Source organism: Saccopteryx bilineata, chromosome 3 (genome assembly GCF_036850765.1).
Source record: "Saccopteryx bilineata isolate mSacBil1 chromosome 3, mSacBil1_pri_phased_curated, whole genome shotgun sequence".
NCBI lineage: Eukaryota > Metazoa > Chordata > Mammalia > Chiroptera > Emballonuridae > Saccopteryx > Saccopteryx bilineata.
The window spans coordinates 20,409,800-20,426,869 of record NC_089492.1 but is presented as its reverse complement, the minus strand read 5'-3'; the positions used below and the strand labels follow the sequence as shown (position 1 = coordinate 20,426,869).

The window sequence follows — 17,070 nt, the reverse complement described above, 5'->3', positions numbered from 1 at the left end:
TAGAGCCAGCAGCGGGAGGAGGCCACGTGGAGAAGGCCAGGAAAAGCAGCCAAGATGGCGGAGTACTGAGTGAGATGCCAGTTTGTACAGAGTTTGTATCTGGGATAAGGAAGGCAATGGGGAACTGAGGAGAATAAGGCTGTTGAGCTAGAAACCTTTGATTCTAGGAAACTCAGATAAATCAGTAGCTTTGTGAGCACTGAATGTGACTGGGTTTTGGAGCCCAGTGTGTATTTTTACTTGCCCGCCGGGTGCAAGCTAGATTAAAGACTATGGCCCACCAGTTTTTGGCTCCATGGTTTCTTTACCGACTGTCCGAATCCAATGCGAACCTGCATGGGCCGAGCTGCTCTGATGATGGCCCTGGCCGTGGCTGCTGGCTTTACATGCCCATTCCAAACAATTCCTCTAAGACTCTGTAGCAGAGATCCTGGAGACATGAGCACTAAGCCTAGAACGAACTGACCTGAGAATCTGTGTTAAGGCCATGAAGGTACCTTTAGGCACAAGCCAAATGCATTTTTAGCCAAAAAATCTGGAGCTGTTCTCAAGTTGGAGATAATAGGCCTTGCAAAAAGTTGTGGGCAGAGATCTCCTTGTACTGCCAACAGCAACTCCTGGCAAAATGCCTTTTTTTTTTTTAGGTTGGACAGAATAAATAGAGAAACTCACACACACAGACACACACTGTTGCACACACACTCGAAGGACTACAGAAGCATATAAACCAAAAGTTAGGTTTTCCTCTTCTTTGAAATGATCTATATTGTCTTAATTCTTGTAATAATAACTTGTCTACTATAGGGAATCACCCTTTAACCTTGAACCCCCCATGACTTGGATTGGGGAACTTTAGTTAAAAGCCCTGAGTAAATGTCTCTTGGATGCAAAAGCAAGAAACTGTGTAAGTGCATGACCTTTGTGCAGACAGAAAGAAATGCATGTGAATGAGCTTTAGAAAATTAGCCTAGAGGTTCTAGATTGCCCCTTTCTTTGTGCTTGTTAATTAGCAAAAGAAAGAAAAATGTACTGAGCTAAATGAGAACTTTCTCCACATCAGCAAATAGTCATTAGTCATTCTTTCCCCTTATCACTTGGTCTCTCTCCCTTGTAATCCTGTAACCTCTGTGCTGCTTCTGATAATAAAAACTGAGGGAGAAGGAAATTCAGGAGGTCCTCTTTGCCTCCCTTGACAAGCCTCCTCCTCTTCCTCTTGACATCAGTTTGTGTCTTGATTAAGTTTTTTTCCACGTGACACTGGTAGTTCCCAGTGGGCTGGAGTACTCACAGTCTACTTTAGAATGTTAATTTTTAGAAGAAATGAAAAGAGAAGAGAATACAAATTAAATGCATAAGGTGATAGACACCGGAATAGACCATAAAAGGCACTGTGTACAATGGTTGCTATGCTCCCCTTCCCTCCCCAACAGACTATGAGCTCTTCCCAGCAGCACAGAGTAAGCACTGTCTATGTGCTGAATGAAGAATGACAACAAGCTACCAATCTCTATTGGGGGGCAAGAGGTACTTCTTGAACAGGTCAATTCATAGTCACTATGTCATTTTCAAAAAGAAGGCAGGCAAACATTTTTTGGTAGAAAAAAGAAAAAGCGGATTTAACTATATTTCACTTTTTAAAAGGTCACTGAATTTTTTGCTTTAAATCAATGTTTCTCGGCCCCATTTAGTAGCTCAGTGGATAGAGCGTTGGCTCAGCATATGGACATCCCAGGTCCCATTCCCAATCAGGGCACACAGGAGAAGCAGCCCTGTGCTTCTCTTCTTCCTCCCCTTTCTCTTCCTCTTCCTCCCCTGCAGCCAGTGTTGACCTCAGATGCTAAAAATAGCTTGGAACTCGAGCATTGGCCCCATACAGGGGTTGCCAGGTGGATCCCAGTCAAGGCATATGTGGGAGTCTTTCTCACTATCTCCCCTCCTCACCTATAAATAAATAAATAAATAAATAAATAAATAAATAAATAAATAAAATAAATATTGCTCTTAGTCTGCATGCTGAAGGTACAGTGTAAATCAAACAGTGGCTGCGGAACGTCTGATGTCTGTCAGTCAGCTCATGAGGAAAGCACTGAATACAGAAGCAGTGTGTCTTTTAACAAACTGGGAGCCTTTAGCTTCCTAAGTGAAAATACTCAGAATTCTTTGGTTCCACAGTCTGTTACCAAGGAATGTTATAAGCAATACAAAGATTGGAAAATATGATTTAAATATAATCATGTATTAATTATCAACATTGTAATTGTTTTCAGAGAAAAAATCTCCTTTATAAAAGGCATTTTTTTAAAATTTTTCATGTTAAAATGTTAATTTTATATACATTCTTCTCCTAATACTGTATGCAACTCTATGTATTAATTGGAAAAAGAGAGACAGTCTCCTTAGTGGAGTGGTAAAACAATATTTTTCTGACTTTAAAAAAGTTTTTATTTTGCCCTGGCCGGTTGGCTCAGCAGTAGAGCGTCGGCCTAGCGTGCGGAGGACCCGGGTTCGATTCCCGGCCAGGGCACACAGGAGAAGCGCCCATTTGCTTCTCCACCCCTCCGCCACGCTTTCCTCTCTGTCTCTCTCTTCGCCTCCCGCAGCCAAGGCTCCATTGGAGCAAAAGATGGCCCGGGCGCTGGGGATGGCTCTGTGGCCTCTGCCTCAGGCGCTAGAGTGGCTCTGGTCGCAACATGGCGAAGCCCATGATGGGCAGAGCATCGCCCCCTGGTGGGCAGAGCGTCGCCCCTGGTGGGCGTGCCGGGTGGATCCCGGTCGGGTGCATGCGGGAGTCTGTCTGACTGTCTCTCCCTGTTTCCAGCTTCAGAAAAATGAAAAAAAAAAAAAAAAAAAAAAAAAGGTTTTATTTTTTCATGGTGGAGGATATGCATGTTGTTCTAAATTGCTAAAGAAAACAGACCCTGTCCTCACTCCTCAGCTTCGCCCCACCCCTGGCTTTTAAGACTTCGCAACAGCAAAATGATAAGCAACCATTTCTAAGCTATAAAGGGACACAGATAAGCCTACCATTTAAAATCAAATCCACCCAATTGTCAGACTTCATAGTAACAAAGAAATCACAGTGACAATATGAGTTTGCATCAGAGATCAAGTTTCTGAGAAAGAGGATGGAAATGGAATTGTTGATAACAAATCTATTATACTGAAGATTGTCCAGGGTACATACTCCAAAGGTTTGAAACCAATACAACTTTACTTCATTTTCTTGCCTTGTAAGGTGCCCACAAATGTTGAAGGATATAGCCTAGGTTCAAACTGAGAGCGTCTCTCAGTGACAGGTAAACTGATGTCCTGGAGATACTCAAGGTTGAAGGGGTAAATATTTCACTTATATCCATTCTCGCCTGTTTAGGAGGTAAGCATCTGGTGTTCAGAGTCTGCCAATGAGACTTATTTCTTTATCCAGGTACTTAGGCTCAAGCAGTCCTGGGCAATTTAACTGTTTAAACTCAATACTACTGCTTAACTTGCGGGGGTGGGTTGCAGCGGGGGATAGTCTGGATTCGTGTGCAGCAAGTTTTCTGTAAAACTTAAAATATTTTTGAAGAAATATGGTAAAGTGATTCTCCTTCTGGAACTAGACCCACTGACACTGTCACATTAACTCACAGCTTGTTAAATACTGTGCAATCTTTCTATAACATTCTTTGTTATGAGACTAGAATCAGCATATGGGAATTGATCTTTTCCTGCTAAACTGAAGTCATTACTAACTACTCATCTGTGACATGTACTCTTTCTTGTAACCAGGGATTTTAGCTTCACAAAATTTAGAAACTGCCACATTGTTTCTTGGCATCGCTTTCAAATGTGACATCATTTAAATTTTGGAAAAGTCTGTTACAACAAATACGCGCTAGCAGGTTCTGGGTAAAAGATTGCCCAAAAGGGGCAGTCGGGTCTCTGTAGGGACCAACCACAGTTCATTCTTTCAAGCTATACCTTCACATGCCTTTCATTAGAGGCACATGGAATTACAATGAGCTCACAAATGTATTTCAAAATGGGTTATCAAATTACCAGAATATAGAAATGACTTCCAGTTACTGAAAATCTGTATTGAAATCCAACTGTGATGTGGCGAGGCGAAGCTCCATCTCCAGTTTATTTCATTTCCAAAGTCTAAGGAATATAAGTATTTTTAAGTATGCACATTTATTATTGAATACTTTTTACATGTAAACTATAAATACAAACATAGATATACGCCTAGTGAGTCATTTATTACAGAATACAAAACAAACAGGGAACTGAGTCTAAATGACAGAGAAGTTTTCAGAGAAGCACTATCATTCAGACCCCCTGAAATTCTCATTTTGGAAATTCTTGAGTGATTTCTGGAACTTCCTCCCTCACTTGAATACTTACATAATAAAAAGAGAAATTCCAGTCTTCTCATCAACACACTGCAAGCCCTTAGTTACAGAGCCTGTGAAATATTTATTTCGAGTATAATTCGACAGCAGCATTTGCCAACAAAAATTTAGGATTTATACTCTCAATAGCGACCTTTTTTCTATTGAGTCAAAAATAATTCCCATGGTTCACTGTAATTTCCCCTAGAAAATACGAATGACATCTCATGTGTCACCGTTAAGAAATTTTAGTCTGAGCTTCTAATCTCAAAAAGCCCTTTATTAATTTTAATCATTTTGTTATTTCTTTAAGACATATTTTGTAAACAAATAATATTTTTATTCTATATTAAAGCATGCTTACTTCTCAAAAAAGAAAAAATAATACAGACACACACCCACTTAAAAATTGTTGCAAATCATGCCTCAGAATCACTGTCCCATACAGCACAACCTACAGAGGCTATGGAATCACATGACTATTTATTATTCTCCTGTGGGAAAACTGGGTGACCTCAGTAGTAACAAATCATTTTTATTCACAGAGTGCTTATAATCATGTGGCACATCTCCCATATATGAAAAAAGAAAGATAAATTTTGAAATGTCCAGTGAGTATAACTGAGTATGATCTGTGAGACACTACTCAAGAAAGGGTCTGATGTATTCTGACAAAGTTACCACAACCTATTGACAAATAACATGATGATTAATTCTGAAGGGGAATTTTGTAAGAGTCATTTGAAAGAAAAGGAAGACATTTCATGAAATGAATATAAAAAGTAAGCGATGACAGGAAATTTCTGGCTTTCCAAAAGTTACATGTTAAAAAATGTCATGTATTTAAATGAAGTACTAATATCGATACTATTTAAAATAAAAGGGATGGCATGGATCATTAATGACCCAAAGAGTAAGGCACAGATAAACAATGTGAGAAAAATAACCCCAAAACATGTCTGTCAGCAAGCAACCTTTACATTCAGAGCAGCCTTGAACACCAAACCTTATACAACAGAAATCTCAGGATAAGAACTGATGAATTAAAGCATATATTCTTCCAAGGAAACAATGCCAGTTAGCCTTTGGGAAAAATTGATGCTACTCTTCTCTATAATTCCACTCTCCCTATATTGTAAATATAACTTTTTAAATTAAAAAATAAAAGGTCTTAGAAACACCATTTTGAAGTCTAAATGAATATTCCCATAGTTAATGATATGTGAAAATTTAAAAGATCAAAAACAGGACAATGATAATAATTATTATTATAAATATTCTCAAGGCCCCTTGGCATTCACCAAACCTGTCTTTACATTTACAATGTAAATTGATTCTTCTCCCCAGACCCCAAAGCCTGTTCCCAGGTAGTATTACTCACAGGATAACTAGGGAGACCGTAAACTAGAGAAAGTAGAGACTACTCTAATTGTGATTTTATTCCAATAAAGCCACACCACAGATAAGAAAACATAGCTATGACCTGTTGATCTTCTAAACACAGCTGGACACTAGCCAATTTCAGACAATCACATGTCCCAGAAGGCAATGGGATGGCTGGAACGTCTTTATTGTAATTCATAGTGCACCTATCTGAAAAAAACAAATAAGCTTGGAAAGAGGCCAACATGCTCAAATAATTGACAACCGCAAAAAAAAAAAAAGAAGGTTAAAAAATATGATAGTGTGCATTTATGACCACTAAAGTAGTAAGTAATTCTTAAACTCCAGGAACACCTGCTCTAACAATAAGAAAAATATATGGTAGACTTCAGTCTTTGTTTATATATTAAGACCAATGTTTCTGGTGCTGGAACTCAAGTTTGTTTCCCTAGGGAAATTATTTAGTTAAGAAGTTTAAAGACAAAAAGTACCTACCGATCAGTTTAGTGTTGTTTTTGTTTTTAACCATAAGCTTATTATTTGCTTTTCAACATATTACTTTTAAATGATTTACTGATTTTAAATCATTTCATAAATTTAACTTTTGTAGTACAGTATCTCCATTTTTATACTCATGAAATCAGCATAACAAAGCCTCAGCCATTCCAAAAGCCTTTCTATATTAACTTTATAAATAGCAATACTAGAAATTAATCTGTTATAAGTTTAATAAAAGAATCTAAATGGGCCCTCTTTTTTAAATTTTAAAATGAGCCAAGGCATCAATATATGAACCCCATCACCTACAAGTTAAAATGGCCCCGTCGCATCAAGCTTTATATCAGCTAGTTTCTTTACATCAGGCATACTGAATTTTCAAGGCAAAAATGAAATTATATATAAATTATATGACACAATAAATTCATTCCTTGCTAAATATCTCTCGTAGTAAGGAATTTATGAGCAGTTCTACTAAAAATACTGATATATCTTGATATACCCTTAATAAGATGAGCTTCCAAAAAAAATTAATAAAGAGGGTGCAAAAAGCGTAGCCTTAAAAAAGAACTAATTTAAAAATAAACTCGATGATGTAGAGGGATAAAACTTGATAGGGATCCATCCATGCAGAACAACTGTTTCAAAATTCATCATGAAGAAAACTTTAAGGCCTCAATTCCCAGAACACGAAATACATATAACAGAAGCCTCAGCCTCTCCAAAAAGGCTTCCTGTGCTGTTAGACTACTAAATTATAATCGAAGTTGTGATACAGAGCGTGTGACTTTCTGATGTTTATTTCATTCACAGCCTCTGACTGACAATGCAGGAGACACAGTCCTTGCATCCACCCAAGAACGTTTGCCTTAGATACACTTCGAAATACCAGAAATACGGCTTAAGCCAATCCATGCAAACTCTCAAAAAGTCTGTGACTGATGAAAAGACTAGTACAAATATCTGGATTACTATAATGAAAAACTAGAACTTCAGTTATCTCCAGTGGCGACCGTGTCTCCATGTGGCACACAATGGTCACAGGTGAATAATCAGCTTGGAAGAGAAGTGTTGAGAAACTCATCTTGGGATCAGCGGGAGGAAATGAAATTTGAGCATCCAATCCATGCAAGGCAGCAGAAAGAGAGGAAGCAAGAGAGAAAGAAGACAAGACAGGAGGAAGCAGAGCTGGTGGAGGACACAGGAAGCCGGGTTGGAAAGCGGGGAGCAGGGCAGGGAGGCGAGGCAGGAGCTGCAGGCGAAGGGCAGGCAAGCCCCAGGCCGGCCGGAGGCGGGGAGGCAGCGGAGCCAGCGGGCAGGGCGCAGGCACCGAGGTGGGCAGGCGGCGGGGCTGGGAGCCCGGCGCGCAGCAGCCAGCCCGCCGAGGTTCGAGGGGGAGCCAGCGCGCACCACTGCTTCCGCAGGACTTCCTGCGACAACACGCCCACAGCCCGGGTGTGGAGCGCGCGTGGTGGCTGCAGCAGGCCCCAGGGTTCATGCGCAGCGACCAGCCCAGCCCCGACACACAAAGCGCCTGCCGCCTGCAGCTTCAAAGGCAGGGCCACAGGCAGCGCGCAGCCTTCTTCCCAGACAGCCAGCTCACGCACTCTGCAGCTTCTGGAGAAGCAGGGAAAAGGAAGTGCAATCCTATTTCTGCTGCTCATCTGCCGTTCGGGTTCTTTTTTTCCCCTCAAAAAATCAAAGGGAAAAAAAAAGCTATTTTACTTTTAGTTCAGTGACTGACTATACTAACCACCAAAAACAGGCTAGGTCTTTATAGCTCATTCATAAAATACAACAGACTGTTGTGTTTTTGTTTTTATTAATCCAACAGAGTCAAAAGGCTAATACTGTATTTAGATGACAAAAGGTTTTTTTTGTTGTTGTTGGTTAGTTGGTTTTTATGTCTGACCCAAACCAACCTCTCCTTTTTGTTTTGTAACACACAGAAGCCAAGTCAGAATGCCACCCTTGTGAAGACCCTCTCTGGGTCTTGAGAAGGAGTTACCCAGGAGAGCAAATAATTTAAGAAGCACAAGGTCCTCAGGATTAAAGGGACAGTACCACATCTCCATGTCATTCAACAACTTCCCCTTATAAGAGTCTGCTGATCACAGCCTTTTTACTGTAATGGAGTCAAGAGGAGGCAGCTATTTAGACTAATATGATTTTTTTTTAACCGGGAGATTGCAGCCTTTCCTATGGAGAAAATACAGGTTGAATGTGAATTATAACTAATGCCAGATTTTAAAATGCCTTATGTATAAAGGTGACGGTTTTATCTCTAACAATGAACACAGGTAGATGAGGGCCTAAGAAGAAAATCTGGAACAGTGCCGACATGCAAGTCACCGAGTTCTTAAAACCCCTGGCATATGCAGCACCTGAAACCCTGCTCACACCTGACAGGAAATAAAGAACAGCATACCAAGCCTTAGCTCTCCAGCCAGACGGCCCGGGTTCAAATCCCGATTCTGCTATTTGCTACCTGTCACAGCCGAGGCAAGGCATGAAAACGTCCCTGAGAAATGAGGATGACCACAGTTCCTATCCAAATAGAAACACTACACTTAGCAGTGTACTAAAAAATATACGAGCCATGATCATCGTTTGAACCTGGCCCCCTGTGGAAAGTTAACCTCTTGAAAAGCAAGCAGCCTTTCCCCTGTCAACCTAGCTCACCCAGGGCCTGCGGTTGCGCTCACTTTTACTTAGTGATCAAGAGACCAAATCGGCTAGTTAGTTGTTGCTACATGCCGCTCAGCTCATTTCTATGCAAACTGTGTCCAGCCTTTGGGCAAAGTTTGCATGCCCTCTGCTCCCTGATTTTCTCAAGTGAAAACACGACGACGGACACAGTCATAAATGTGCTCCTTCCCCTCATTAAAGGGCACCTCACAGCTTCAGCGGACAGGAAACGAGCTCGCGCACATGCTGTCCAGCTGGCGAATGGAGGCGTCTTCAGCAGCGTCCTCTCCTCCTACATACTGTCTGATAAGGAACATTTTAATGGAGCCAACGCATACATTTCCTTCCTCTATTTCTGCATTTAGCAGACAAGAGAGCAGGAGAGTCATGTCAGGGATTATGAAACTGCAATCAAGAGATTTCTAAGCCACCAAGGCTACCAGAACATCAGGACTAAATTTCGCCTACTCACTTTTGACCAAAAGTATGCACCCCGTCCTTCAGTTGTGGAAAAGTACAGAGGATTTAAAAACCTCTACTTATTAACTAGACTGTACTCTTCAATGAAACTCTATTGTCAATTAAATCGTTTGCAAAATTCAGGCCAAACATCCAATGGTCTCCTTCTAAGGATTATTTTTAAAATAATTTTAATCTTTTCTTTTTTGTTATTTTTTTTAATTTTATTTATTCATTTTTAGAGAAAGGAGAGAGAGAAAGAGAACGGGGAGAGAAGCAGGAAGCATCAACTCCCATATGTGCCCTAACCAGGCAAGGTCAGGGCTTTGAACTGGCGACCTCAGCATCCCAGGTCAATAGTTTATCCACTGCACCACTGTAGGTTAGGCCTCTAAAGATTTTTAAAGTTAAGGAGTAACATCAGAAAAGTAAGTTTAAAAATGCAGTTAGTGAAGGTTTTTAGAAAGCTTTGGAATGTTTTATTATTAAGGAAGAAATAGATAAATATGAGTCCTATAAGTAATGACCTGTCCTAAAGGTAAAGAAATTAATTAATTAATCAGATCTTTTCCTTGATTTATTCTTCATGGTTCCATGTCCATACAGATTTGAAAATGCACAATAATGATTTTCCAGAGCTGTTTAAAATCATATTTAAGTGCTTGGTGGATTCAAATATTAAAAGGGACTTCCTCATTCTCAGATTAAAGTATATGTTTTAGTTTTAAAAAAAAGAAAATACTACAGAGAGAATGCCAAGGATATGGTCTTTAAAAACAAAAAAACAAACTTCAAAATTGTTTCCTCGCTTTTAGGATGAAATTAAAGTGATTGTTAAAAATCAAACATGCAAAGAGGTCTCTGGCATTCTTGTCCCAACATGAGACATGTCTCAGCAGTTAGTATTCAGTTATCACTTTGTTGGCCACCTCACAAGGAGCCGTGGATAGTATATAGAGCGAAGGGAGGTTCTTTCTCACCACCATAAGCCTGAGCACCCCGAAGCACCATTACTGTGGCTACGCTCAGCTCCTGACAAACCCTATTCATCAATACCCTTGTTAGGTCTTCTGAAGGTCTGAGTCATCCTTGTGCCCTTAGCGGCCAAGCACTGCACTGCTTACAGGTACCTCTCACCAGGAAGCCAATACAGAAGCCTCTGTCCTCAAACATCATGACACAACATTTGGGCTGACAAATACTCCACAGGTGGAAGTTAAAACTACACATTTCTGACTCTTGACTTTGGAACCTGACACTGTTATCCTTCATGTTTGAAGGGCACAACCCATTACCTGTACCTCTGTAGTTCCTCAGATTCAGTAAAGCACAGCAAAACGCTGTGGGTTTTCACCTTACTAACAGTTTGCCAGTGTATCTGGGCCCCCTTTGCCTGACGCTGTCATACCTGGCTCAGTGGTATTAGCCAAGAAGAGACAGAATTTGAAAGCACATTGCAAAATGCAGCATGTTAAGCCACAAACAGCAGCATTTAGGAAAAACACATTAGGGCGAACTTCAAGAAATGTCTACTGATTAGGCAACATCAGATAATTCTTTTCTTCTCTGAAACCTGACAATCCAATTTCACAATTTTCTCAGCACCTAAAGGTCTTACACTCTTCTGGACAAAGTGTTCCTTCCCCACATGCCAATGTAATGCCTTTTGAGAAACGCTTTGTATCCAAGGCATTGTAAAGAGCAGAAAAGTGAGCTGGCTGTGTTCTTCCTGTCTTCAAACTTGCAACAGGAGCTCAGGACAGGGTGTGTAAGTCTAGTATATGTGCTGCCGAAGCGAGCACCAGGGGTGTTTAAATCTAAATGAGCAGAATTGGAAGGCTTCCAAAAGAAGAAATACAAAAGCCAACATCTGAAAAATAGGTTAAATTCCTACCGTTAAGTTGGATGAAAGGTGTTTCTTAGAGGGAAGAACATGAGCGCAGGTTGGTTTGGGAATGTCCTGGGACTGAGCACTACATTGAGGATAGAACACAAGGTGTGGTACGGATGGAATGGGTAAACTGGGAGCAGAGCTTTGGGTCCTGAATGCCAAGCTAATGATGACAAACAGCTTTATAAGCCAAGACCTATGATATTTGAAGACCACTGACAATGGCACTAAGAAGGCAAGTTAGGTGCAGAGGTGAATGAACTGGAGTTATTTCATTCAGATCCAAAGCTGAAAGCATGTAATCCTCAAAGAAAAGTGTAGAGATGAAGAGGAAAGTCAAGGACCAGATAGAAGTATGGCCAGGACGCAGTGCCCTAGAAGTCAAGCCAGAAAAGATACTCAAGAAATGGCTGGCAGCCTGGACTCTGGCAGCACAGTGGATAAAGAGTCAACCTGGAATGCTGAGGTCGCCAGTTCAAACCCTGGGCTTGCCCGGACAGGGCACATGAGACAGGCAACCAATGAACTAAAAAGAAGCAACTCAGAGTTGATACTTCTCACTCCCCACCCTACCCCCTTGTAAAATCAATAAATAAAATCTTTAAAAAAAAAAAAGAAAAGGGAACAAAAAAGGGCTGGCAGCATCTGTTGCATTTAAGAGATGCCATCAGATGGAAAGACAATTGGCCTTGGCTACCGTGAGGCCACTGGTGTCCTCAATACAGCAGTGTCAACAAATGGAGGGGTCTTGTCAGGCTTCACTCAGCTGAGCAAGGAAGAGGTACATGAAAAGAAACCCAGATTCAGCCTTTCAATATTTTACCCACTCTGGGTTTATTTTTATATCTGCGTAGGTTTATCTTTTATCTGCAGAAAAAGTAGACCACATTCCATATCTGGCTGAGGAACATTCTAATTAATAAATCTCAAAGAGCAATATTTTGACTTTGAGCCATGCCAAGTACAAGAAGGAATCCATCTGGAAATAAATAAAAAGTAACCTTTTGTTTTTGTTTTACCTTGTATTTTTCTAAACTGTCAAAGGAAGATATATTCAGTATGTGTCAATCATTAGGTAAAATCACTCCAGCACTCAAACCCTAACCTGTCAATCAGCTTTAGTAGCCATATATGAGCTCCATAATCACAAATTAAGCTCCAAAAATCCCAAATCCGGGATTTTTCCTGGATTCCAAGAATGCTCCATAAACAACTGCAATTAGACTGCAATCCAAAGGGGTAGTAGATAAGGGCCGTTTACCCTCTTTAAAGCATCCAGGAGAGTCTTTGCTCACATACATGTGCCACGAGAACAAGTATAAAACAACAGAAAGTGTAAAAGAGACTGCGTGAGAAGGGGTTCACCAAATATGAGGGAACATAATAGCACAGCTGTGGTTAAGGGGAGTAAAAGAGAAATGAACGCACACTGATTTGTCAGGAAAACAAACCCCTTAATAAATGGCAAGAAAAACAGAAATACAAAAACTCAGTTAAAGCTTTTCTGTATTTGACCTGTTTCAAAACTCAACAAAAAAGTGCATTCTGATCAACAAAGCCCAGAATAAGAGCCTCTTTAAACTTATTTTGGTCTATAATGCTAAAAGTGCACAGTCAAGTTCCAGTCTCCTAAAGTAAAAGAAGAAAAAGAAATTAGGGGAGAAATCAATCATTTATTTAGAAAAATAAATTCTAAATAACATTAAGAAAAACTAGGGCAAATTAGGCATTTATAGTACTTCCTCTGGTTCTATCAGGTATACATTGGATGTTAAACTATATAATTCACAGTCAGTGTCTAAAAAAAAAGAAAATCAACTGTGTAAAGAGATAAAAGCCAGAGGAAGAGATCAAAAAATTCCTAGATAGTTTATGTGATAAGAGTAATAGATGTTTTCAGCCTTTCTATGTATAGTATGTTCATTACAACAAGAAAGAGACATGATGTGGAATGACCAGCATACTAGTCGAAATGGTTCCTTAACCCATGTTAGAAGAATTGCTTTTTAATGTTAATAATCATTCCATTACCCTCCCATATAACTGATTATTTTTGGCTGACTAAATATGATATTTTCTATAAGAACACTATTTTATTTTAAAGGAATAACTATTCAAAGCCCTTTATAAAGAGTTTTCACCTAAAGAAACATTAATGGAACAATCACAACCAAATTAAAAACAAGCCTGCCCTCTGGCTAAAACACAAACAGTGGAAACCCCAGACATACACAGTGCACCTTGTAATTCAACATGAAATAGGTTCAAATCAGACCCTGGACCAAACCAGCCGGTGTCCTGGGTCTGACACGCCTCCTTGTGATCTCCAAAGTCACTTCTGGAGCTGAATTGAAAGAGTTTGGAGAATATCTTGGGTCCCATTTATCTGCATGAAATTTACCGCAATTCATTAAAAAAAAAAAGTAAATGACAGCGGCATCCAGGGTTGTAAACTGTAAATCCCGCCGAAGAAGGGAGTTGTATTAACCCTTTACACTATACAATGTAACTATTAGCACTGAAAGATAAAAAAAACCCCAAGAAACTTAAGTAAAACACCTCAGATGTCTAAGAAGAGAAAATTTTCCTGTTTTTCTAATGAAACAAATAATTAAAATTAGCTTAACTGTAACCAATAATAAAATGTTAATTGTGTCCCTCTTGTATAGTGAGGTCACAAATAAAAATGGAACATTACAGAAATTTCCTTTAAAATAAAGGCATTAAGTTTTATATATTTAAAAATATCTCATTTTCACTACATTTAGGCTGAAATTTATCACTCAAAAGATAGGCTTAAGAAGAAAGGCATTTAAAGTAAATGAGGTTCCTTTATTATTCTTTTGTTAATTTGTCTTTATAAATGCTGATGAATTTATGTAAAATGTCACAAATAATTTAATCATGTTTTAATAACTACATAGTTGCACATTTTAGGCCTAATCTCACATTTACTGTCTGTAGTTTTCAACCATCCAAGGGATCTATGTCTGTTATAAATGAAAAAAAGTTCAGTTTCTTGGAAGACAAAAAATCCTAATTCAAATGGATAACATTTTTTAATTGGTCTCAAAATAGATAAATGTTTGAGGTATTTTAAGTTAAAGGGAGAAGAAGAATGCAACTCAACTTCTTATTAATGATGGTTTTATAAGCAATTCTTCAGTACCAACTGGCTTTTATGTAAATGAATCCAAATAGCTTCTTTCACTCAAGTGTTTGAAAGAAACATTAAACCTAGATTTTCGGCAGTAACTTTTTAACCTTTCAGGATAACATCTAAAACTAAACATTTGATTCCCCTTTCTTCATGACGGTATTAATAGAAGAATAAAATGAATATGACAACAGACTTATTATATGATCAATTCCCTGCTGCATACTAACAAATGATATTCTATTCTTACTCCCATATCTATATACAGAAGGAAAAAGGGGATTAATGAATCTCAAAAAGTAGGCAGATTTCCTCAGCAAACATCAACACTGTCTAGTATTTTAAGGAAAAATGAGGGTGGTGACTAGACACGACATGATTTCAAGTTCAGTCTTTTATCTAAGTAGCTGTATGATCATGGGAACACTTAATCTTTGCTTTTCTCCTTTGTAAAACAAGACGATTCTGTTAGGATGGCTCACAGCTTGTGTCCCTTCTATCTTTCAAAATAAAGTATGACACTATGGTCACTCTAAATAATACCTAAATTAAAGACAAAGAAACAAAACTTAAACTTGAACAGCAGATTTTCCACTGACCATTCAAGGCAAGTTCAGCCATTCAGAAAGAGGCGTTTTATCGGCCAGGGTCTATTTTTCCAAAATAACATCAACAAAAGCAGAAGACTCTCAAGTCTAGATCCCCATGTCCTCATGTATGTGGGAAGCAGGACATTATATATTCACACACATATATGACAAACTATGTGCCTATCAGCAAAGCAGGTGGGAGCCAGCTTTTAGAGCACAGATCTAAAAAAATTCTCTCACAGGCTACCTAGTTCACTCGCCATCTGACCTCAGATAGGTGATTAAATTTTTATTCTTTTGTTTATTTCCTTTCTCCATGATTTTATTGATGCAACTTAATGAAATAAAGAGCACATATTATTGGGCTCAGAAAATTTGCACGTTTTTTTACATGAACATCTGTTGTCAAAACAAAGTGGACCAATTATTCCTACAATGTTCTTTACGCAAATAAACCCCATTTTTTCCTACATTAGGAAAAGAAGAAAGGATCTGGGGAATTTTTTTTTTATTTGTTATCTGTATCTAAAGGCTTTGAATTAAATCTAAAAACACTCTCCCGGCTCTTCCATTATACTCCAAATAGGTAACAATTTTAAATTCATCCTTTTGACATAACATTACACATGATTTGAAATCATCTCATTAACCTAACTGCACATCGTACTTTGATTACACTGGACCAAACTTTTGGCAAAATGATCTCCTGACATCACAAGGACCAGATGAGGAGGTAGCTTGTTGAACAGTCCACATTTCTACCAGTGGAGACACCAAAGTACTGTTAAATGAGTGCAAATAGTCTGTCAGAGTCAACTCCACCTCCCGTGAATAGCATGGGTATGTTGGGGATACTACATTTGCAATAGAGTATTTATTTCTTTAGGAACTGATGCATTTATTCCGAATGAATATATCTGTATAGACTCTAAGATGAATGTGCAGAGCTGTTGCTTCTTTGCAGGATAGCAGCCTTATTTGTTTTACATATAACTATAATTTAAGGATGCCAATCATTTTAAGCAAAGTCGTTTGCAAAAAAAAACAAAATATAGGCAAAAGCAGAGAAAATTTTCTTTATACTAAAACATCTTTAATATATGTCAGGTTAAAACTAAAACTGTATATACATAATATAAACTTGTATATACATACAGGTTTAATTTTAACCCTGTGCATCGATGGTATGTAGTATTTTCTTACGTTACGTTTGGAAAATCCATAGGATTACCTTAAATTGCTATCAAAACCGGTTAAAATATTTTTTATTTTTTCTTCAATCACATTTTTAGATACAAATTGCCTAAGACACAAGTGAGAAATAACTAACTAAATCTCATGTTATTTTACACCGTTCAGATTTTTTGCAATTACCTCAAAGAATAAATATATGACTTTCAAACACCACTCTTCTTTCAAGTAAAAATAAAAGTATGCAAATGACATAAAAAAAAGATTTCTCCAAAGTGAATCCTTAGGAATGACCAAAATATCTTATTACAGAAGGGTATGGAAGAAGAGCTGAAATCACTGATCTTTCAATTCAACATTTCAAAATGAGTTTCTAAAAAGATAACACAAAAGAAAACCATTAAAAAAATTAATGCAAAATTAGTTTGCCTCTTATGGTAAATAACAAGGATTCGACCATAAGAAAACCCCAAAAAGATGAAGTATTTCCTCTCCTTTCTGAAAAGCTTAAAAAAACAAAGTAAATATTTCAAAATCAATGGACTTCAAGCAATCCAAGAGAATTTGGAAAACATTTCTCTAGAAACCATACCAGAATGCAGAATGTCAATTTGGAAATAATGGAAGCATATTCCGTTTTAAAATTTGAAAACTTTTTTAAAGACGAAAATTCAAGTTAACATCCCAGTGATTAACTCAGGGACTGCTTAGCCAAGAACAACTTTCGGCACTTACAACATAAAACTGTCAGTTTCCTCTGCTTGGAGACAAAACATACAAAACGCAAACATTCACTGCTATATTTTCCTAGACTTGAAAGACAGAACTAACTTTTATAAA

The 17,070-nt window shown here is 38.4% G+C and overlaps 1 protein-coding gene across 10 annotated transcripts in view; it reads right to left on the bottom strand.

Moving 5' to 3' along the window:
• Positions 1-17,070, bottom strand: part of TRPS1 (transcriptional repressor GATA binding 1) — a 250,687-nt gene that overhangs the window by 221,385 nt on the left and 12,232 nt on the right. Inside the window, exon 1 of one of the 10 annotated variants that reach the window (XM_066265795.1) lies at positions 4,039-4,134. The exons of the other annotated variants lie outside the window; for them this stretch is intronic. The gene's annotated coding sequence lies outside the window, so the exon portion shown is untranslated. Of the gene's footprint in view, positions 1-4,038; positions 4,135-17,070 lie in introns of those variants that run through there. 10 annotated transcript variants of the gene reach the window in all.